The sequence below is a fragment of the Nuphar pumila genome, chromosome 1, assembly GCF_984573655.1.
Source record: "Nuphar pumila chromosome 1, dmNupPumi1.hap1.1, whole genome shotgun sequence".
NCBI classification, from domain to species: domain Eukaryota; kingdom Viridiplantae; phylum Streptophyta; class Magnoliopsida; order Nymphaeales; family Nymphaeaceae; genus Nuphar; species Nuphar pumila.
The window spans coordinates 32,252,807-32,278,993 of record NC_143249.1 but is presented as its reverse complement, the minus strand read 5'-3'; positions in this window follow the sequence as shown (position 1 = coordinate 32,278,993).

Sequence of the window (26,187 nt, the reverse complement as noted above, 5' to 3'; positions counted from 1 at the left end):
AAGGGTTTTTGGTAAGTAGTTTTTTATTTATTTATTGAATTTAAAGTTTGTGGTATTAATATTAATGATAATTAATTAAGGTTAGTTTCATTATCATTCTGGGTAGTTATTGTTAGGTATAATTTCTTGTCTCAAGTTTGTTTAGTGTAGGGACTAGTAGAAGTGTAGTGGTGTCCGGATTGACAGTTTTTTGCTGAATTTTAGAATTGATCTAAGTTACGTTTATTTTTAATTGGTGTTTAGATGGTCTTAATTCTGTAGTGTTCAGCCAATATATTGCAATTATAAGTACTTAGCTGCGTAGCATTGGCAAGTAGTTTGTCAAGCTAAAATAAATTTTTTTTTCTGCGGAAACCACGTGTTGCAGCAAACTTGAGCCTAGCATTTCGTGTAGTATTTGATTAAGTCTGGACTTGAGAATGCAGTATATTATGTCACAAGATGTCTACTAAGTTCATATCAATGTCATTGCAAATAAAGTTGTCCTGAATTAGTAGTCACTCGGATTTCCCAAAACTGGATTTTGCAACACTTCTAGCTGTGAAAGAAAGGGGCAGTTCTATATTTCAAACAACATTTCTATACTTCTCGGTGGAATTTTTGAGTGTTGCACTTGGGTCTGGTTCCAGTGGGCTGCAACAATGTTTCAGCCAAGCCTTACGTCAATACAAACCTAGTGCAGCCTCAAATTCACAGTTGTCTCAAATCTGCCCCAGATTCCCGTTCGCGCATAGTACGTATTGTAGTTACTATGTTGGTTTAATTGAATTCTTGCTGCATAACACTAAGCCAAATTTTTTGTTAGTAAAATTAGTGCTAGAGTGCATTAGGAAATTTTTAGTAGATTCTTTACATTGTAGTATAATCTTAGTTAAGTTAGTGCTTGGTAGTAATAATTATTAGAATTAATAATCTTTTTAATTCTTGAATTTATGTACTAATTTTTCTCTTTTGTTTTGCTGAAGTTGGCAAGTATATTGCAGGACGAAGGGTGTATTTGTGTTGAAGAATTGATTGGATCCCATACAAACAGACGAAAATACCCTGGGATGAAAGAATGCTTGCTTAGTTGAGTTTAGGCGTTATTTTTTTTTTCTAGTTAGAATTTGCTAGGTGAATTCATTATAATTTGTATTGTAGACTTTTTGAAATTTTAATAAAGTGAATTATTAAGAGAAATTTTGACTATTGTCCTGTTCCCTGTGGATTTGACCCATACTTACCACATATGTGGAAAGTCAGTTTCTTATATTTGGTTGTCGATTTTCTAACATTTTCATTAAAAATATCCTTTTAAAAATACCATTTCAAAAATACAACCAACAATGCCAACCATTCAAACAAATTTTGAATATACAATTCACTAAATACAAGCATTTCATGATTTATTATATAAAAGAAAATATCAATGAATGACACATCATATGAATGAATCACATTTTGAATGTAAAACAAAACATTGCTAAGCTATGTATCACACGAGTGAATCACAATCATACTATAACAAATGCAACATCTAGCATTGTGTGTATACTTGAAGAATTTCCAAAAGTGTACTGACTTTAAGTTTTCCTTGTTAATTATCCTGTGGGTACGCATATGCATTCAACATTGTAGCGGACTGAGACCACACGGGGGTCTATTATGCTTTTCAAATTAATACCCCGTATGACTAGCCATACGAATATCCAAAGGGGACGGTCCGTGACTGAGAGAGTACTCTCTGATGGCTAGAACTAGAATTAAGATGAACCTTGGTAACTTATGCAAAAGACTTTAATCTACCACCTAGAACACATTGGTAGTCGTGCCTCCTTAACTTTGAGGATTGGGGACCGAGTGAGATGCCTAGCTCTCACAAAAACGAAACTGTCCCACGAAGCTTGTACCATCTACCCTCTCCAAGGTAGACCATGAGACCAATAACATACACCATCTTTCAGGTATACTCAGAGCCCTGAAAAACCAGTAACATATACCGTTTTTAGGTATACCTAGTATCCCGGGAAGCCGGTAACATATACCATCTTTCAGGTATACCCAGAATCTCACATTTAGGTTATATGTGCATATTTTTTATTCTTGTTTGTTTTTGTGTGCAAGTCATTGCACCACAGTGGATTTCTAAAATCCCAACCCACACTCGATGTGATCTTAGTGTATACACATTACCAATCAAATGCCCAATAGGTACCAACCATAATTTATCAGAATTTTGGCTCGACTATGAGCCAAGTACTTACACTTACACCATTTTAAAGTTTCATTTCTGAGCTCGAGTGTTTGTTTCGTACCCCACTGACCATGCACTCCTAAGGCATGTTTCAAGTATAACTTTTCATAAGTGCTCGCATGACACTACAATGGTCCTGCAAGACCGCAAACTTGGTTTTGAGCTTTCACATGATCATGGCATGAAAAACATCATTTATTATGAATTTTTTTGCAAAACAAACATAGATCAACCAACGCAGGACATGTCATAATATTTACATGCAATCATGATGCAATTATATGCAAATCAGTTAGCATCATAAGTACCCATATGGCACCACAAGGATTTGGCATGCTCAGTTTCAATCTTGTACTATCGTGCCCTTTTAGTTTTTGTTATTTGTGCAGTTATAAGAAAAATATGCATTTAACAACAGGCAATTCATGCATTGAAACATTGGTCACAACCTTCATATGTCAATTATATATAAAACTATGCGCGACATGAATATATCATGGATATCTCATTCACTTGCCACACTCATCAACATATAACATTCTTTTCATAAACATATAATAAAATCATCATGCTATCTAAACATATGCACTAAAGTGAGCTTTTATCATAGCCAATGCATGTGCATAATAGTAAATCTCAGACCTACTCTGACTATGTGCATAATAGTGAATCTCAGATGTAACACATATTTCATAAGCAAATCTTATGGCAGCTTTAGGTTCATAGTAGATTTGCAATATGACCATCATAGTTAAGACAATATATTTGTATTCATCACATATCTTTATAAGCTTCAGTATGGCTGCCATGATTTCAAGGGTAGACTCATGTCTGTAACAAATTGGCATATGCTGCCATATGACAGTCATATATTCAATGACAACTGCAAGTTCAAAGCGAATTCGTATATACTGCAACATGACTATCATGAGTTCCATGACAGGTTTAAGTTCATAACGGAGATGCACTTGATGTAACTTGACTATCATGAATCCGATGGCAAGCTTATGTTCACAGCGGGCGGAGTGGCATATGCGAAACTATGACATTCATATATGAGATAGTTGGGACATGGTCCAAGTCGACTTTGCGTATACCACTATAACACACACACACATTGTAGGCCACATATATGAAATTTTCAAGATCCATCGTTATACACGTCATGTAGGCAACTATTTTGAGATGTGGAAATGTTTTGTGGATCGATTCAACAATTTGCATGCAGATTGTGTGGTCTGATCTGCACAATCGCGAGGTATACCAACTAACCTCTCATGTACACAGGTTATTCACATGCTGGGACACATTTGTTTTCTAAAAGATTTATGTGTGCAGGTCGTGTGGTTCAGATCTACATGTTCTCAGGATCTACCATGAAAGTGTACTAGGATCGAGGCAACCAGCACTAGAGGGGGGTGAATAGTGCTTTTAAAAATAATCTGCGTAATATTAAAGGATTTTGCAATTTGAAAAGCAATCACACAAAGAACACAAGATTTTATCCTGGTTCGGTCTATCCCGACCTACATCCAGTCCCCAAGCAAAACCCGCTTGAGATTTTCACTATCAACCTTGTTAACTACAAGATCACACAGACCAAAACCGGTCCCACTTTCAGTAACAACCCTACTGAAAGCAAACAACTCCTTTAAACCAATGAGTCCTTTTTACAGAAAATAAGTAACAACTTACAATACAACCTATCAGCCTTTCTTTTGAATGCAAATGAGATGCAATTGGCTTTTGAGGTTGTTGAAATACAATACTCACGAATTCACTATCTCTCAAAGGGATTTGAGTGAAAAACTGAAGTGAAAATATCAAGTGAGTGAGAAAACAAATACTTGAATGAATAGGAGTGAAAAGCAAGAAGTAAATGATTCAAATCGATTGAATTCTTGTTATTTTGAGTGTAAAATGCACTCATATTTATAGTTAAAAAATTCCATACGTTGAGAGTATGAAAGAGTGTCAAAACAGTCCATTTTGAACGATCAAAACGTTTGAAAAATGAAAAGACACACCTTTTTGAAGTTTCAGGAAACGGCAGAATTAGTCGACTGGAACATCAGTTAGTCGACTAATAGTTAGTTATTAGTAGACTGACAGTTATCGTCGGTCGACTGATCTGTTAATCGAGCCGTTTGAAATAATCTGAACTTTTGAAACTTAGTCGACTAGAGAAAAATTAGTCGACTGATAATATCATCAGTAGACTGAAAAACCTTTCAGTCGACTGCTGCTAAAATCTTCTGAAAAACAAACATTATGTTCGGTCGACTGATAAAAGCATTAGTCGACTGTTGCTAAATTTTCAGAAAACATATGTTCTGTTAAGTCGACTGATAAAATCATTAGTCGACTGCTGCTAATTTTCCAGAAAACAGACATTTTGTCCAGTCGACTGATAAAACCTTCGGTCGACTAATTTGATAAAAATGATTTTTTAGAAAATATGGCGCGAAAGCATTAGTCGACTGGTAAGTCTATTGGTCGACTAATAAACACAAAAATTTAAGAAAAGAGTTTTATAAAAAGATTTTCATGAGGGGTTCTTTTAGAAAAGTTTTTCTAAAGACTTTTAGGTAAAATACAACCTAAATATGCACTCTAAGTAAAGCTCTTACAAGAATCTAAGACTTTTTAATGAATTAAACATTTGCACACTAGTCTTCAAAGATTCTTCATCGAATTCTTCAATTTCTTCATAGCCTTAGCTGAAATGCAGTTGATTCCACTTGCTCATCATCAAAACCTTGTACTTGAAGTATCATGTATGGCTTCATTATCGTAACATGCCGTAGTACGTGACATATAAGTATGTTATTCACATGCTAGAAACATCCAATGATAACCAACTTAAAACTGTGACTGTTTGGAAATTCAAAGTTGACGAAAGTCTAATCTAGATAGCAATCTGGCAATAATAAAAAGATTGACTATAATCTAGGCATTTGAAATCTCTTCCCCTTTCTCATTTTTGACCATTTATTGGGTATGACAGACCTTTATCAGTTTGCAGCCGTAGCACCAACAACGCCATCCCTCCTCGGTCACCTTGATTCAACTCAGCAACATAGGTCTGCTGTGAGTAATGGGCAATCGGGTTGGGATTCAGATCTCAAATCCGAGTTGGGTCTAAAATATACTTTAGATCTTTTGAACTCTCTAACTAGATTTTTGGATCATGATTGAGATTCAATTGTATTTGGATCCATTGAGATCCAATTGAATTCAAATTGGATTTTAGATCCATCAAGGATTCAAATCCACTTTCCCTAACTGAATCCAATTACTGGATTCATTTGATCTTATTCAATTCGAATTCAAGATCCAATTGGATTAACTTCATATCATACTATTGTAATCATTTTAAAGGATTTTAACTTTTATTTATTTTGATAATTACCAAAATTTTGCAGGTTTTACATCCTTTCCCCCTAAAAAAGAATTTCATCCTCAAAATTTGTTATAAGGACTAAACAACTAGACTAGAGTATCTTTCTTGTATTTTAAAATTTTAGTTTTTCCTCGTATGTTATCTAATAAAAATCTCTCAGGTAATTTCAAAGATCCAATCTATGTGCTTTTTTCTATATTATTATTAATATTATTTTTTTCATCGTTATTTATAACAATATGAGAAGAGAAGCCTGTCCCTTTTTAATAAATAATGTTCCCATTTATGCCTTATGCAAAATCTTATAATGCTCATCCAATTGGTATCCTTATCACTATACAAGGGACCATAGCATGCGTGTTATTGCAAATGAAAACTGCAAAACAAATTAAAATTTGAACCTCATGTCTCATTTATAGTATGTAGAGTCCTATTCAGGATATATAAAATCCCTTTCTGAATCCATAGTGGCATAGCCTTTATTTAATCAGAAGCGATATATGACCTAAAGATATCATTTGACTCAGATATAAATCAGTGTTTAACGCGTATCTAATATCGATTCGTCAGATCATATATTCCTGATAGGATTCAATTAAAGTTTGGTGTCAGATTCAGGCTCAGTTTTTTTTTTTTTTGAGTGAAGTCTACATCCAACAAAACTTATATATCTATGCGTAAGACTTTAAGAACTTAAATTAGTCAAATCTAAGTGTTAAGACTTACAATCATCCAATTGAAATTCAATTCCAAACATTCAACTTTATTTTCAAAGAACATAAATAGCAAAAATTCTTGGATTATATTTTTATTCTAGTTTACTATTTAAAGATTCTTCGTTATTTATCCTGACTTGGCATTGTGATTGCTTGTCGTGTCACAACCCTAGATAAGTCATTCAGTGAATCCAAGAGATCGTCACACCTAGCTTCCCAAGCCATCTAGTCGAGCAAACAAACTATCATAAGTTTCTCGATCTAACTTGACCACAATGTAAGTTTAATAGTGTTCCTATCAATATATCTAGGTTCCCGATATTCATGTAATAGTTTATTCAATTTCTTCAAGTAATAAAAACAATTTAATACAACTACTATATACTTACAGCGCTGTTGCAGGGTCGTTGGAAGGCCGTGAACCATATATTCTTGTCCTGTGATGATGCATTAAATATACAAAATTATAACATATTTTTACTACATAAATGCATCATTTTTAGGTTTAGAACCCACACTTAAATGCATATTGATATCATGGAGCTACAATTCGAATTTCGTCTGAATCAGACTTAAAACAAGGAAGTTATTGCATTTACAGTGTAGCGGGTCACATTTCGGGTAAACCGGGTCAAAAACGGATCCAACTGGCCCATCTGGGCCCTGGACCAATGCCAAAAATTCCAGATCCAAACTACTTTAGCCTATTCACGTTTTTGCGAATTATTTTCTAAATACTCTCTCTCAAAATAGGTGCCCAGAGAAACTTTTCATTTTAATCTTTTTTCTGGAAATTACAGAAAAGAGTCTTTAGTTAAAATAGTAAATGACGCCCAATAGAGAGGGGTCTTTGCCTAGGTTTTCGTGCCCTAGGGGCACGACTCTTGTTTCATCACCTTCTTCCCCAGTCGCCCCTTGCATCTACCTTCTTCCACATCCATGGACGTCTCTTGTGAGAAATCGCAGCAGCCCTTGGAAAAGCCGCCCTTCTTTCCTCCATTTCTATTTGTTCCACATCTTTCCTTTCTTTTTTCCCTGCTGAAACTAATCATCCATGCTGCATTTTTGCAGGTATCTACAACAATGGAGTTTTCTAGCCATGGTAGGGGTGTCGTCTGCCCCTCCATGGTCGGTCGGTCCTTTCCCCCATCCGGCCCTCTACGCACTTCACCATTGCGCCTTCTTCTTCTTCATTCCGAAGCACCACCACCTGTAGATTCCAGCAAAGTGCAGCAAATCAATATTGGACAACATTAACGAGGTCCCTTGTGGCGCGAATCCATGGCAAAGTCTGCTCACCCACTACCCATCCACTCGTCGGATCGCCCTTGAGGTATGATCTTCCTCTCCCCTTTCTTCTAATTAAAACCCAAGTTGTGCGTGTGGTTGTTTGTTGTCTTATTTTATTTTCTGAAAGTGCTGTCTGTTTTGCTGTTTCCAAACCTTAGTGTAGATGTTGTGCTTGAGACCATCACATTAGGTTAATTAGATATTTTCAGTTTTGATTTCGTTTGTAGTTTCTTTTTTTTTTTGATATTATCGAGCCTTGTTGAATAGCGATTTCTGCAAGATTGTCTAAGTCGGCTGTAGCGTTTTCTGTAGCATTTTAGTTTGATAAATTGGTTTCAGTTAGTTAATTGGCTGTGTAAAATTAAGTGTTTTAATGTTGTAGCTGTTGCTGAATTTCTGTTTTGTTTTGGGTTAGCCGATTGTAGTGGATGTCTCAAATGCAATTTCTATTTTTGTTCCATTTACAACATATTATTGAGAGTAGTGTGTGTGTTTCATCGTCTAAAATTTCAGTCATAATCGTGTGTTAGTGTAGTTTAATTTAAAGTCTTGATTGTTGTCATAGTGTTAGTTAAAATGTAGTTCTAATTGCATTTTGTTTTGTAAATTAATGTAGTGTCTTGTTTGGTTCAAATTCGGTATATAACAACATGATAGGTTAATATTTGATATATTTTAGAGTAGATGTAGTCATGTGTTAATTAGAGTATCTAGATTCATTGAAATTCGTTTTAGACAATTTAGAATTGATTTAGTTATATCGAGTTTTATGTAGTATTTAATATAGTTAGCTAGTTCCAATTCATATTGTGCTTACTATTCATATTCTTTGAGTTAATTATGTATGGATTAATTTAATTAGGTTAGGAATAGATTAAATTAGCTAATTGAATGGTCTTGCATTGTAGATAAGGGGCAGTTGGGCATTGTAGTTAAAAATCGATTTTGGTAAGAATGATACCTCATCCAAATTCGTGAATTTCAGTAAGGCAAGCTTTGAATCTTGTGTCCAGCCAAGTTAGAAGAGATCTATCTTTTCAATTTTGGAAACACTCTTTGAATTTCAAATCACTTTCTAAAAATGTTGGACACGGTTTTGGGAAAGAGTTTAAATGTTTTATTTCTTTGTAATGCCAACCTAAAAATGTGTGGGGCCAACCAGCTGGACGTTTTTCCATTCTCAAGCTTTCCAATTGGGTTATTAATTTAATTATGGATGGATGTAGTCCTTTCCAAATTCGTGGCTGAGCATTTATAGCCATGTTATTAAATTCCTATCTTGACATAGCCTAGCTAGAATAGCATTAATTTTTGTAGGTACTAACTTAGAGATAAGTTTTCAAAAATCGTGAATCCTAATTTAGTAAGTGTGTTAGGTCAGCATTAATATTAATTTGCATTCCATGTAGGAGTTAAATTAGATAGACTAAGTAGTATTTGTATTTTTTTCTTCCATTTTTGTTTTATAGTAAGTAGCTTTTGTTTCTTAGGATAGTTTAGTCCATCTAGGGTGGCGTGGACCTAAGTCAAAGCTTTATTCTAAACCGTCCCCCTAGCTAACCTTAGTTAGTTACTAACCCTAGCTAAATTAACATTAGGTTGTTGTTCATGTTTCAAGTAGGTTTTAGAGTTAATTGTGAATATTTCTTAAATTAGTTAGTTTATATTAGATATAGTACATTATAATCAATTAACTTCAATTGTATAGATGTTCTAATTAGAATTGCATCGTAGTTAGGGATAGAGTAAGTTTAGTGTTTTATTTAGATTAGATTTAACATCTTTTGTTCATTTCATTTAGATGTTTATGTAAGTAATCTAGTTGCTGCTATTTTCTGTAGTTTAACAATAGATTTGTAGTAGTTAGGACTGTTTTTGTATATGCTTTAAAGTCATAGTGTCATTAGTGGATTCGTGCAAATGAATAGTGCACTTATTTTAAAACCAGATTTTTAATGCATCTTGCACTTGTCATTTCATGTGCAAATTTTTAGAGTTTTCTCCAAATTTTTATTCTATTCTCTTCAACTGTGTGTTCACTGTCAGCAGACCAAAAATCAGCTCATTTTGAGTTGATTTGGTCTGATTTTTAAGTGTTTTCCAAAATCAGCTTTTTGGGGTTTTTCAATTTCGGGACCTGTGATTTCCAGAATTTTTACAAATTTGAAACGCTTATATCTGAAGTTTCAGAATGAATTTTTCAAATCCGTAAAGTCTGACAGATTCTCGAATCTGTCAGAAATAGAACATAAGTAATTTCGTGAAATTTTGACTTCATTTGCCTCTTCAAATTCTCTATTTGTGAAAAGCTGTTAGAATCCACTTTTGCACTATTTAGGGACAAAACAGTCATTTAGCTAGTTGTTTGATTTTACGTAATTCTTAGTGTTTTCTAGCATGTAGTTAGTGACTTAACTGTAGTTAGACTAGTTAGAATGCATTTTCTTAGTTAGTTTAGTTAGAAATTATAATCTTAGTTTTCTTTGTTTATTAATTGTAATTTAATTTCATAATTAGTTCAGAAATACTTGTAGATGTACTTAGAATTAATTAGTGATTATTTACTAACTTTTTATTTTCATTGTTGTAGGTTGATAAGTTAGAAACAGGTCTACAGGTGTATTCACAATGCGAAGTGAAGATGCATGTGTGGTGAAAAGACAAAAATACCCCTGACAATCTGGAGAAGACTTAGCTACCTGTTTTTGTCCAGTTTCATTTTTAGATTGTTATTTAGTTAGAATTGTAATATTAACATAGTTGTAAACATTTCTGATATTAATAAATTGATATTTTAGATTTCATTCAGAATGTATCCCGTTCCTTGTGGATTCGACCCGTACTCGCCACATCTGTGGAAAGTCGATTTTTATTATCTTTGGTTGATGATTTTCTAAATGTTTTTATTGAAAATAATGTTTTAAAAATATCATTGCAAAAAGTGCAACCATTCTGCTCTGATACCATAACTGTAATGCCTCAAATATTTAACCCAAAAATTTTGGAATAATTTTTTTTTTAAACCATAGTGAAAATACTTTATTAATCCCTTAGTCAAATAATTTGGGCGGGTTACAGGTGATAGCACAGACTCAATAACATTAGGCGAATTAAAATCTTGCCTTGAAATCTTATAAGTCATAAATAAAAAATTTAATGAATTTCTTAAAGTCAGAGTTCCTCAAGACATCCACAGAAGATATGGTCTCATGACTCTGTCCGCAGCGACGACTGTAATTGCCCATCTTTATCTGTTTCTTGAAAATATTAATTCAGAAGGGGTCAAACTACCGTGTATGAGTAAGAAACATTATATCAATATGAATGTGCTCAGTGTCATGTGTACAAGTATATGTGTACCACATTGATATAAGCAATGCCAACCATTCAAACAAATTTTGAATGTACAGTTCACTCAATACAAGCATTTCATGATTTATTACATAAAGAAAAATATAAATAAATGAAACATCATATGAATGAATCACATTTAGGTTATCATATTTTGAATATAAAGAAAAACATTGCTAAGCTATGCATCACATGAGTCAATCTCAATCATTCTATAATAAATGCAACATCTAGCATTGTGTGTATACTTGAAGACTTTACAAAAGCGTACTGACTTTATGTTTCTTTTGTTAATTATCCTGTGGGTATCCACAAACATTCAATATCGTAGCGGACCGAGAACACACAGGGGTCTATTATGCTTTTCAAATTAATACCCCGTATGACTAGCCGTATGGATATCCAAAGGGGGCGGTCCGCGACCGAGAAAGTACTCCCCAATGGCTAGAAGTAAAATAAGGATCCACCTTGGTAACTTCTGCAGAAGAGTTGGATCTACCACCTAAGACACATTGGTAGTCTTGGCCCCTCTAACTCCGAGGACTAGGGACCGAGTGAAACGCCTAGCTCTCACAAAAGTGAAACTGTCACCATCTACCCTCTCCAAGATAGACCTTGGGTTTTGTAACATACACCATCTTTCAGGTGTACCCAGAGCTCTGAGAAACCAGTAACATATACCGTTTTCAGGAATACCCAGTATCTTAGAAAACCACTAACATATACCGTCTTTTAGGTATACCTAGAATCCCACATTTAGGTTATGTGTGCATATTTTTCATTCTTGTTTGTTTTTGTGTGCAAGTCATTGCACCACAGTGAATTTCCAAAATCCCAACCTACACTCGAGGTGATCTTAGTGTATGCACATTACCCATCGAATGCCCAATAGGCGCCAACCATAATTTTTTAGAATTTTGGCTCGAACATAAGCCAAGTACTTATACTTATAGCATTTTAAAGTTTCATTTCTGAGCTCGGGTGTACATTTCGTACCCCACTGACGATGCACTCTGAAGGCATGTCTCAAGTACAACTTTTCATATGTGCTCGTATGTCACTACAATGGTCCCGCAAGACCGCAAGCTCGGTTTTGAGCTTTCACATGATCATGGCATGAAAAACATCCTTTATTATACAAATTTTTGCAGAACAAACATATATTAACCGGCATAAGACATGTCATAATATTTACATGCAATCATGATGCAATTATATGCAAATCAATTAGCATCATAAGTGCCGATATGGTACCACAAGGATTTGGCATGCTCAGTTTCAATCTTATACTATCGCGCCCTTGTAGTTTTTTTTATTTGTGCAATTATAACAAAAATATGCATTTAACAACAAGCAGTTCATGCATTGAAACATTGGTCGCAACCTTCATATGTCAATTACATATAAAACTATGCGCGACATGAATATGTCATGGATATCTCATTCATTTGCCACATTCATCAACATATAACATTCTTTTCATAAACATATAATAAAATCATCATGCTATCTAAACATATGCACTAAAGTGGGCTTTTACCATAGCCAATGTATGTGCATAATAGTAAATCTCAGACCTACTCTGACTATGTGCATAATAGTGAATCTCAGATGTAACACATATTCCATAAGCAAATCTTATGGCAACTTTAGTTTCATAGTAGATTTACAACATGATCGTCATAGTTTAGACAATAGATTTGTATTCATCGCATATCTTTATAAGTTTCAGTATGACTGTCATGATTGATCATGCATAATATTTGTATTTTATTAATCATTATTTATGCATGATCCATGTTAAAATTGCTCTAAAAACCCATTTTTATTGTTAGTTTTGAGAAGCCGCATTGAATTGAATTTTATCAGAAAATCAGGTTTTTCAAAGCTTTCTCTGCAGTTTTAGTGTTTTTATTAGATTCAGTTTTTCTTAATTGTAGTTCAATTAGTTTAAGCTTATATTAGCTAAATTTTAATTAGTTTAGTAAGTTTTGATTTTTAGAAAAACATGTTTTTCAGAAGAGACCTTGTTTTGGAAATTAGCAAAAATCTTCAGACTCTTTTTGAAAAACCTGTTTTAACCTAAATAGATCATTATAAACTCATCTTTTCCAGCCATGGAGGCTGTTTTTCCAGCAGCTCTCACACCCCCTCCATCTTGCCCCTCTCTTCGCTCTCTCCCTCTATTGCCGATTTCTTCTCCTTTCTTCTTCTCCCCTTCTTCTTTTTCCGCCTCTGTTTCATCAAGCCACAAACCCTTTCTTCATCGACAGCCTCTTCTACTTCGTCGGAGCAGCGTGAATGCAGTTGGAAAGACCACTTTCTCCTCTCAACTAGTCCGTTGGAAGCGATCCACAAGGTGATCTTCTTATCTCCCATTCCAGAAGTTTAGGACCATTCATTGCATGCATCATATTAAATTTTTTTTCTGCATATTCATCACATATAGCACTGCTGATTTTATATATTATGTTTAGGTAGATTACAATGCTTTAGATACTGCCATTATTGTTTTGCAGATTGTAGGATGTTCGTTTCATTTTTGCAAAGGTACGCTCCGAGATTTTCATAGTTTTTTTTTTTCTAAAATTTCACTATACAAATGTGATTTAGATGCATAGTTTTATAGAAACAAACTCTTGAATCATTCAATTACGATATATAAGAAGGATCTTTTAAGGTTTAAAAATCAATAGCTCAGAATTTTCATAAATATGCAAGCATAAAAAATCACATTTCTTGATCCAATTACGGTGATCCAATAGTCGATTCCAAGCTAATTGACCACGCCAAATGCATCTGCAGGGTTAGATTTACAAAACAATGATGAAAATCTCCATTCATGCCAGTTTACAACTTTTGTTAATTTACATATTCCAGTTTCTCTTGATCCAGGGTAACCAAAATATGTAAACAGGTATGCATCGAGATTTTAAAAGGTTTCTTTTATTTTTTTTCTAAAATTTTACCCATTATGAATGTAATGCCCCAACTTTTTATAGTGAAAATTTTAGAGTAAATTTTTTTTTTTTTGAAATAGCGGAAGTGCGAAAAACACAAGTCGGGCGCATTACAGGGTAAAACAGAGAAGTACTAAACATACCATTCATTAATTAAAGCATTAATGCCATTAATTACATCTCATTACAAAAATGTAAATCTACTAATCAGAGTTCAAACAGAAAACACTGAAAAACTGAGATCTCTTGACTACTTCCAAATACGACGCCACGATGCTCCATTTATGCGTTGCCTGAAAAAAACATTTAAAGCAGAAGGGTCAGACTCCCCTGTCTGCGTAAGAAGCAATGTATTTATATGTGGTGCTCAGTGTCCTGTGAAAAAATATGTGCAACAACTGCAGATATAACTAACATGAAAGTTTATATCATTCTAAGAAGATAATTATGATTTCTAATTCCTGATACAGTGCAAAAGATGACTGAACTAAAGGTATATTTATCTACATTAGTACAAGCTGTAGATTCCACAAGTTTTACTAAAGTCAACTCAACAGAATATAATTCTTCAGAGATAAGTTTCTAGTCAACTTAAATTATTTAATGCTTATCTTACTCTTACCCTGTGGGTACGCACAGGCATAGACCTCGTAGCGGACCGAGACCATACGGGGGTCTATTATTTAATAACCCGTATGACTAGCCGTACGGATATCCAAAGGGGACGGTCAGTGACCGAGAGAGAACTCCCCAGTGCCTAGAACAAAAATTAGGATGCACCCTGTACTTCTGCAGAAGACTTGGATCTACCACCTAGGACATACTGGTAGTCCTGGTCCCCTAACTTCGTGGACTGGGGACCGGGTAAGGCGCCTAGCTCTCACAAGAACAAGAATGTCCACGAAGCTTGTACCACCTACCCTCTCCAAGGTAGACCATGGGTCCAGTAACATACACCATCTTTCAGGTGTACCCAAAGCCCGGGAAACCAGTAACATATACCATTTTCAGGTATACCCAGAATCCAACATATTTAATTTATATGTGTATAAATTTTTATTCTTGATTGTTTGGATCCAATAACATACATCTTCTTTCAGATGTACCCAGAACCCTGGGAAACCAGTAACATATACCATCTTTCAGGTATACCCAGAATCCCATATTTAATTTATGTGTATAAATTTTCATTCTTGTTTGTTTGGATCCAGTAACATACATCTTCTTTCAGATGTACCCAGAACCCTGGGAAACCAGTAACATATACCATCTTTCAGGTATACCCAGAATCCCATATTTAGGTTATGTGTGCATATTTTTAATTTTATTTATTCTTATATGCAAGTCATTGCACCACAGGGGACTTTCAAAACCCCAATTCATACTCAGGTTGATCTTAGTATATGCACATTACCCATCGAATGCCTCAAAGGCACAAACCACAATTTCTCATAATTCTGGTTTAACTTTGTGTCGAGTACTTAAACATTCGGCATTTTCAGTTTTGTTTATGAGCTCGAGTGTACGTTTCGTACCCCCACTAGTTACGCCGCAACATGACATTATCTAACTTTATCATTTCTTAAGTGCTTGTTTGGCACTCCCAACATTTAGCGAAACCACATGTTCATTCTTGAACTCTTATATTATCCTGAACAAGAAATGATCTTCATTGTGCAAATATATGTATCATGTGTGTTCCATGTATTGGACATACTCTTAAAGTCCATATGTAAATCATATATTTAGTTTACCATCGTACTATTTCCTTCATAGATATTTCAATTGCATTTCACCTAAAAAGTCTTTAGAAAAACTTTTCTAAAAGAACCCTTCATGAAAATCATTTTAGAAAACCCTTTACTTAATTTTTCATGTTTGATATGAGTACTACACATCACCAGGCATACACATAGGAACATAATGCCCTTACTAAGAACACCACAGTGCCCCAACGTTGGCCAAGGGTGAAAACCATTGGCTGAACCACTCCATATTGACCTATTGGCGAGTAGGTGTTTCAGTTCATACCACCTCGGTCTCGAGGCCCTAAACATACCTATATACAGGTGGTGCTTGTCGTGTAAACTCCATGATATTGCAACATAGATGTGCAACAAGGCATCAACCACTTACATACAAATAGCAAGGCTCCTTACCTCTTTGGAGTCTCACGACGACAAGGCTGCAACCCCTTCTCTTCGTTAGAGCGGCACCCCACGTCGATAATGGATGTTCACGGGTTCAGCAAGGGAGGTCCACACAGTTCAACAATGGAGGCCGACCACCACCGTGAGAGAGAGAGAGAGGGAGAGAGAGAAAGAGAGAGAGAGAGAGAGACGTCTAATGTAACTCTTTACCAAAAATCTCTCATTTAACTCCTCTATCTAGGGGGAAGTTACTAAATTTTCAAAGCATTAAATCTTCACCCAAATCTCACGTTTTTGGTGGGTGATGTCTATTTCCAACAATGCCCCCTCCTCTCTTTGGCATTATTTCCTCTAACTTCCGTCACTATTTGCTTTATGGGTATCCCTCTTCCATGTCACATGGGATTCTCCTCAATCTTTGGTAGAGCTAGATGAAAAAGCCAAAAATTTACGCTTAAGTTAATCCCACGTTTTTACCCTTTTCACCAAGGTAGAAATCATCACTTTCTTGTGAAAAAAAATAATAATTTGTGCACAGGGGTTTTTGAAGTTGGGTTGTGGTATCACACACCGTGTGTTCTACCACAACACCACACCATCACTTGGTGTTTACTTTTGCAAAAATAAATTTTTTATGTCATATTGGGACGTTTTTCCTTGTTGATGAATTTCTTCCGTTTTCACATGGATTTTTCACCGTTTGGTCTAAATTTGCACTCACTTACTCTAATTGTGTTTCAGATCTCACGCTATCATCCCGACACCATCGGGTTTCCTTACTTGGCCTCGTGAACCGGGTCGGATCATCGGATCTCGTCAAAGTCCAGATCCAAGTACCCTTTCCAGTATTCGTTATTGGGTTCGCTCGACTGGCCTGCAAGCCTCAAAATCACATTGAATATCTCATAAACCATATTATCTCACGTAGACACACATTTTTATTTCATTGAAAATTCTTTAAAATTCATGGGTTTTACATCCTACCATCCTTAAAAAGGATTTCGTCCGCGAAATCACAAACATCACTCGACAAAATGGTTATGATATTTCTTACTTATTGGCACGTCTTTTCTTTCAATGGAGTCAAATCAGCTTAAACTAAATTTTCAATAGACTTCTTCGGGCAAAACTTAGCAATATGTCCTGGTTGCTCACATTTGAAACACTTGCCATTATAGAGAGGGCAAACTCCGAAGAGATGATCCTCATCGCACCGTCGACAAATTTGTTGAACCTTTGGTTGTTGTGATTTCCTTTGCTGTTGGCGGTTCGGGTAGCCTTCCTGCCGCATTCTCTTTTTTATAGGTGGTGTGAACTCCCTTTCACTAGGATTTTTCTCATTAGTACTCACATAAACCTTGATCTGTTGCTCGGGTTTATTCTATTGGTTCTTTTGCTCTTTGACCCAGTCTTCTTCCAATAGGGTCGCTACTTCGATGGCCTCATCGAGTGATTTTGGCCCTCGGGTGAACACCTTGGTTCTCAAAGCTGGCTTCAATCTACGAGCAAACTTCATTGCTCGATCCTCTTCCACGGTGTATACATTTGGGCAATATCGTTCCAGACAACAAAACTTAGTGATATAATCCGCCAGTGTTGTTGCCCCTTGTTGTAGGTCTAAAAATTCTTGCATCTTCTTACTACGTTCATGCTTAGGGAAATATGCAGAGTTAAAAACCTCAATAAACTCGTCCCAAGTAACCTTTTCATTCTGGAACTTGACCGCATAGATTGTATCTCACCACTTCTCAGCGTGGTCTTTCAAACGATAAGTACTGAAGTTCACCTTTTGTTCCTTTGGAACATTCAAAACACGAAAAATACGTTCAATCTCACGTATCCACGTCTCAGCCGCTTCAGGATCCGTCTTGCCCTTAAAAACAGGAGGATCCATTTCCATAAAGCGCTTGTAAGTGACTGCACCTATATTCTGCCTATCTTGGGCCACCTGTTGAAGGTTTGCACCCACTTGTTGCATTGCAACCACCTGCTGTTGCACAACCTCGGCAAGGTTGTTCACAGGGTCCATGATGTCGTTGCACCTGGCCTCCCATGCCATCTATCAGGACAGAAGCATAATAATAGTTAATCGTTAGGTTACACAATTATGCTTGCTAAGTAATATCCTTAGCAATCTTTCATAGTTCTCAAATGCACGATACGCAATTCAAACAGTGCCACAATAAAATTTATTGGTACAATAACTCATTTTATACATATATTCTTCGAACGACCTCAAGCGACACCGCATAAGGCCGCTATCGTCAGAAAATCACCATTCTAGATGACTCACGTTAGAGAACTTCCGCTCTAATACACTATTCGGAGAATTACCACTCCAATATCATAAAGAAAGAGTCAACACTCGAATGACATCGTTAGAAGATCATCATTCTAACGGCATTGTTGAAGAATCACTACTTTATTAGAGAATCATCATTCTAATGACATTGTTAGAGAATCACCACTCTAACGACATTGTTGAAGAATCACCACTTCAACAGCATCATTAGGGCATCACCACCCTAATGGCATCGTTAGAGACTCACCACCCTAACGGTATCATTGAAGAGTCACCAATTCAACTATTTCATTAGAGAGTCACCACTCTAATGACATTGTTAGAGAATCACCACTCTAACAACCTTCATTAGAGAATCACTACTCTAACAGCATCGTTAGGGAATCACCAGCCTAACGGCATCGTTCGAGAATCACCACTCTAACGACATTGCTGAAGAATCACCACTCCAACAACCTTCATTAGAGAATCACCACTCTAATGGCATCGTTAAGGAATCACCACCCTAGCGGCATCATTAGAGAATCACCACTCTAACGGCATTGCTGGAGAATCACCACTCCAACAACCTTCATTAGAGAATCACCACTCTAATGGCATCGTTAGAGAACCACCACCCTAGCGGCATCGTTAGAGAATCACCACTCCAACAACCTTCATTAGAGAATCACCACTCTAATGGCATCGTTAGGGAATCACCACCCTAGCGGCATCGTTAGAGAATCACCACTCTAACGGCATCACTGAAGAATCACCACTCCATCAACCTTCATTAGAGAATCACCACTCTAATGACATCATTAGAGCATCACCACCCTAATGACAACGTTGGCATTACCCGGAATCACCACCTGGGCCAACTCAACTCACCACAATCCCTTTCAACTGTGGTTGGGAAACAAGAATTCCCACAATGCTCTTTTAAAAACTATAACACCCAGAAGTCTGGTGTTATGTAGTCCCCAACTATGACCCTCTCAGGAGTCGATTGCCATCATCGGCAACCCAGAAGCCATTTGCTAAGCATATAACATCATTCACGTTCTCATCACCAAGAACAACTGGGGATCTACAACATCCTCCAACGAGGAACTCAAAGGTTTAACGGGCACAGACAAGGCTTTCGCCTTCTGTCCGAAAGATTATTCGGGAAGGTATCCTTCATCAATGATAGAGTCACTAACATCTCCAACGAAGTTGGAAAAGAAAAAACATTAACTTAGAGCCTCATCCAATGACTCTTATCAAAACAATCATCGTTCCCAATACGATTGGGATAATTTTGAGACTAGTTACGATTCACCAATCATTTTTGAGAAGGTAAAATACAAGCAGTCTCTGAGTTTCGGTCTAGAACTTCAACTCTCGCAGGAGTTGACACGAGACTAACTTGGGAAGCTATGCCCTCAAGTGCATCCACGTTTCCCATCTAGAAAAATATATATCATACTTTAGGTGGCACTCATCTTCTATGTATCCTCTAATGGGTCACAAGATGTAAATTGTCACCCACCAGCTGCATTGCAGCAGACTGTCGGCCTACCACTTCGGCCAGGTTATATAGCATCTCCATAAATCATTGCAATGGTTTACCCAAGCCATTCATTTGGGAAGTAAAAGGCCATTCTAACCTTAGTTATAACTCCATGAAAATATAATATGCAATTATATGTTTTTATCTCTACATTAAGAAAACCACATTTCTACATACTTACAGAGCCATCGCGGTCGCTGGAAGAGCCAAGATCTCAGATTTTTCAGTCCTGCTCTGATACCAAAACTGTAACGCCCCAACTTTTTATAGTGAAAATTTTGGAGTAAATTTTTTTTTTTGAAATAGCGGAAGTGCAAAAAATACAAGTCGGGCGCATTACAGGGTAAAACAAAGAAGTACTAAACATACCATTCATTAATTAAAGCATTAATTACATCTCATTACAAAAATATAAATCTACTAATCAGAGTTAAAACAGAAAACACTGAAAACTGAGATCTCTTGACTACTTCCAAATACGACGCCACGATGCTGTATTTATGCGTTGCCTAAAAAAAACATTTAAAGCAGAAGGGTCAGACTCCCCTATTTGCGTAAGAAGCAATGTATTTATATGTGGTGCTCAGTGTCCTGTGTACAAATATGTGCAACAACTGCAGATATAACTAGCATGAAAGTTTATATCATTCTAAGAAGATAATTATGATTTCTAATTCCTGATACAGTGCAAAAGATGACTGAACTAAAGGTATATTTATCTACATTAGTACAAGCTGTAGATTCTACAAGTTTTACTAAAGTCAACTCAACAGAATATAATTCTTCAGAGATAAGTTTCTAGTCAACTTAAATTATTTAATGCTTATCTTACTCTTACCCTGTGGGTCGCACAGGCATAGATCTCGTAGCGGACCGAGACCATACGGGGGTCTATTATTTAATAACCCGTATGACTAGCCGTACGGATATCCAAAGGGGACGGTCAGTGACCGAGAGAGAACTCCCCAGTGCCTAGAACAAAAATTAGGATGCACCCTGTACTTCTGCAGAAGACTTGGATCTACCACCTAGGACATATTGGTAGTCCTGGTCCCCTAACTTCGTGGACTGGGGACCGGGTAAGACGCCTAGCTCTCACAAGAAAAAGAATGTCCACGAAGCTTGTACCACCTACCCTCTCCAAGGTAGACCATGGGTCCAGTAACATGCACCATCTTTCAGGTGTACCCAGAGCCCTGGGAAACCAGTAACATATATCATTTTCAGGTATACCCAGAATCCAACATATTTAATTTATATGTGTATAAATTTTTATTCTTGTTTGTTTGGATCTAGTAACATACATCTTCTTTCAGATGTACCCAGAACCCTGGGAAACCAGTAACATATACCATCTTTCAGGTATACCCAGAATCCCATATTTAATTTATGTGTATAAATTTTCATTCTTGTTTGTTTGGATCCAGTAACATACATCTTCTTTCAGATGTACCCAGAACCCTGGGAAACCAGTAACATATACCATCTTTCAGGTATACCCAGAATCCCATATTTAGGTTATGTGTGCAGATTTTTAATTTTATTTATTCTTATATGCAAGTCATTGCACCACAGGGGACTTTCAAAACCCCAATTCATACTCAGGTTGATCTTAGTATATGCACATTACCCATCGAATGTCTCAAAGGCACAAACCACAATTTCTCATAATTCTGGTTCAACTTTGTGTCGAGTACTTAAACATTCGGCATTTTCAGTTTTGTTTATGAGCTCGAGTGTACGTTTCGTACCCCCACTAGTTACGCCGCAACATGGCATTATCTAACTTTATCATTTCTTAAGTGCTTGTTTGGCACTCCCAACATTTAGCAAAACCACATGTTCATTCTTGAACTCTTATATTATCCTGAACAAGAAATGATCTTCATTGTGCAAATATATGTATCATGTGTGTTCCATGTATTGGACATACTCTTAAAGTCCATATGTAAATCACATATTTAGTTTACCATCGTACTATTTCCTTCATAGATATTTCAATTGCATTTCACCTAAAAAGTCTTTAGAAAAACTTTTCTAAAAGAACCCTTCATGAAAATCATTTTAGAAAACCCTTTACTTAATTTTTCATGTTTATTAGTCGACCAATAGACTCACCGGTCGACCAACCTTTTTGTTTCAAATCTTTTAAGCAGAAACATTACTATTTTATAAAATTAGTCGACCGAACAGAATGTCTGTTTTCTGGAAAATTTAGCAGCAGTCGGCTTAAGGGTTTATCAGTCGACTGATCATAAAATTAGTCGACCGAAAGTTTTATCAGTCGACCCGACAGAATGTCCATTTTCTGGAAAAATTTAGCAGCAGTCGACTGAAGGGTTTATCAGTCGACTGATCAGAATGTTTGTTTTCTGGAAATTTTAGCATCAGTCGACTGAAGGTTTTATCAGTCGACTGATCAGAATGTCTGTTTTCTGGAAACTTTTAGCATCAATCGACTGAAGGTTTTATCAGTCGACTAATCAGAATATCTGTTTTCTGGAAAAATTTTAGCATCAGTTGACTGAAGGTTTTATCAGTCGACTGATCAGAATATCTGTTTTCTGGAAAAATTTTAGCATCAGTCGATTGAAGGTTTTATCAGTCGACTGAACATAATGTATGTTTTCTGGAAAATTCTAGCATCAGTCAACTGAAGGTTTTATCAGTCGACTGAACAAAATGTCTGTTTTCTGGAAAATTTTAGCATCAGTCGACTGAAGGTTTTATCAGTCGACTGAACAGAATGTCTGTTTCCTGGAAATTTTAGCAGCAATCGACTGAAGGTCTTATCAGTCGACTGAACATATTATCAGTCGACTAACTATTGTTCCAGTCGACTAATTTTGTCATTTTTCTATAACTTTTAAAAGGGTGTATTTTTTTATTTTTCAAACATTTTGATCATTCTAAATGGACGGTTTTGCCACCCCTTTCATCCTCAATGTATTGAATCTTTCAACTATAAATATGAGTGCATTCCACACTCAAAAACATTAAATCCAATCGAATTACCCAATAAGAATGATATATCTTTATTTTACCATGATGTGAAATAGCAATCACGTATACATAACTTCAGACTTGATTAAGACCATTCAATCTACAAAGTATGAAAGGTGTATTGAATAAAAAAATACAACCAAACAATAATTTCATGAATAATAATCCAAGATACTTAAGGTTCTACGCCATTCGCCTACTTAATATTGTTTCGATCTTGAATCTGTTATGGCTAACGCCCATATCAATAATATATGCATTTACCTACATAGATTTGAACTATAGATTTTGATATGAGTACTACACATCACCAGGCATACACATAGGAACATAATGCCCTTACTAAGAACACCACAGTGCCCCAATGTTGGCCAAGGGTGAGAAACATTGGCTGAACCACTCTATATTGACCTATTGGCGAGTAGGTGTTTCAGCTCATGCCACCTCGGTCTCGAGGCCCTAAATATACCTATATACAGGTGGTGCTTGTCATGTAAACTTCATGATATTGCAACATAGATGTGCAACAAGGCATCAACCACTTACATACAAATAGCAAGACTCCTTACCTCTTTGGAGTCTCACGACGGCAAGGCTGCAACCCCTTCTCTTTGTTAGAGCGGCACCCCACGTCGATAATGGATGTTCACGCGTTCAGCAAGGGAAGTCCACACAGTCCAACAATGGAGGCCGACCACCACCGTGAGAGAGAGAGAGAGGGAGAGAGAGAGAAATAGAGAGAGAGGGAGAGAGAGAGAAAGAGAGAGAGAGAGATACATCTAATGTAACTCCTTACCAAAAATCTCTCATTTAACTCCTCTATCTAGGGGGAAGTTACTAAATTTTCAAAGCATTAAATCTTCACCCAAATCTCACGTTTTTGGTGGGTGATGTCTATTTCCAACAATGCCCCCTCCTCTCTTTGGCATTATTTCCTCTAACTTCCCTCACTATTTGCTTTATGAGTATCCCTCTTCCATGTCACATGGGATTCTCCTCAATCCTTGGTAGAGCTAGATGAAAAAGCCAAAAAATTAGGCTTAACTTAATCCCACGTTTTTACCCTTTTCACCAAGGTAGAAATCATCACTTTCTTGTGAAAAAAAAAATTGGGCACAGGGGATTTTGAAGTTGGGTTGTGGTATCACACACCATGTGTCCTACCACAACACCACACCATTACTTGGTGTTTACTTTTGCAAAAATATTCTTTTTATGTCATATTGGGACATTTTTCCTTGATGGATTTCTTCCGTTTTCACATGGATTTTTCACTGTTTGGTCTAAACTTGCACTCACTTACTCTAATTGTGTTTCGGATCTCACGCTATCATCCCGACACCATTGGGTTTCCTTACTTGGCCTCGTGAACCGGGTCGGATCATCGGATCTCGTCAAAGTCCGGATCCAAGTACCCTTTCCAGTATTCGTTATTGGGTTCGCTCGACTGGCCCGCAAGCCTCAAAATCACATTGAATATCTCATAAACCATATTATCTCACGTAGACACACATTTTTATTTCATTGAAAATTCTTTAAAATTCATGGGTTTTACAACGAATGCGATCTAGATACATGGTTTTATAGAAATAGACTCTTGGATCATCCGATTACGATGTATAAAAAAAAGCTTTTAAGTCTTGAAAATCATTGACTTAGAATCTTTGTAAATATGCAAGCATAAAAAATCACATTTCTTGATATGATCACGATGATCCAATAGTCGATTCCAAGCAAATGGACCAAGCCGAATGCATTTGCAGGGTTAGATTTGTAAAAAAATCTATGAAAGTTTCGGTTCCTACCAGTTTACAACTTTTGTTAGTTTACATATTCTGGTTTTCCTTGATCCAGGGTAACTAAAATATATAAACTAGTATGCACTGAGATTTTCATAGTTTTTTTTTTAACTTTTACCATACACATGCGATCTAGATGCATGGTTTTATAGAAAAAGACTCTTGGAACATCCAATTATGATGTACAATAAGGATCTTTTAAGGCTTAAAAATCAACGGTTCAAATTTTTGTAAATATGCAAGCATAAAAATCATATTTCTTGATTCAATTACGATGATCCAATAGTCGATTCCAAGAAAATGGACCACATCGAATGCATCTGTAGGGTTAGATATGCAAAAAAAACTATGAAAATATCCATTCATACTATTTTATAACTTTTGTTACTTTACATATTCTAGTTTTCCTTGATCCAGGGTAACTAAAATATGTAAACTAGTATGCATCGAGATTTTCATAGTTTTTTTTTTCAAAAATTTCACTGTGCTAATGCGATATAGATGCATGGCTTTATAGAAATAGACTCTTGGATCATCTGATTACGATGTATAAGAATGATCTTTTTAACGACTCAATTTTTTTTGTTAATATACAAGCATAAAAATTGCATTTCTTGATAATGTTAATAGCAGTGACATTACATTGTGGCTGCTATTAAAAAAGTAAACAACAACATTACATTTTGGCTGCTAAAAAATATTAATAGCAGCCACTTAAAAGTCGCTGCTATTTCTTTTCAAATAACAGTCACTTTTGTGACTATAGTAGATCATTTAAAAAATCTCTACTAATACTTGTGTATTAGCAACCATTAAAACTGTGTCGTTATTGCTTACCCAATAGCAGCTACTATTGTGGCTGTAGTAGATTATCAAAGGATACTTGAGAATGTAGCTACTACTTGTGTATCAGCCGCTACATTTAATGTTACCGTTATTGCCCACCCAACAACAATCACTTTTTTGAGTCATTGCTAAAATGTCGTTGCTATTGCTGCCTATTCTTGTAGTATCCAAATATGAAAACAAAAACTATAAAATAAATACTTTAACTATTTTTTGATTGATATTTTGAAACTAAAATCTTGAATTGGATTGGATTTAAAAGTCGGATTTTTTAAATCTCGGTTCGGATTTAAAACTAAAAAATGTTGAATTGGATTGGATTTAAAACAAAAAAATGTTTAAAATTTGAAACTAAAAAATGTTGAATTGGATTGGATTTAAAACAAAAAATGTTTAAAATTTGAAACTAAAAAATGTTGGATTGGATTTAAATCTAAAAAATGTTTAAAATTTGAAACTATTTTTTTTAATTGGATCACACTAAAAATGTTCAGATGATCTTCTATTCATAATCTAAAATCTCGGATTGGATTTAAAACAAAAAATGTTTAAAATTTGAGTATTTTGAGAAAAAATAAAAATTGTTATTTTTTATAAATG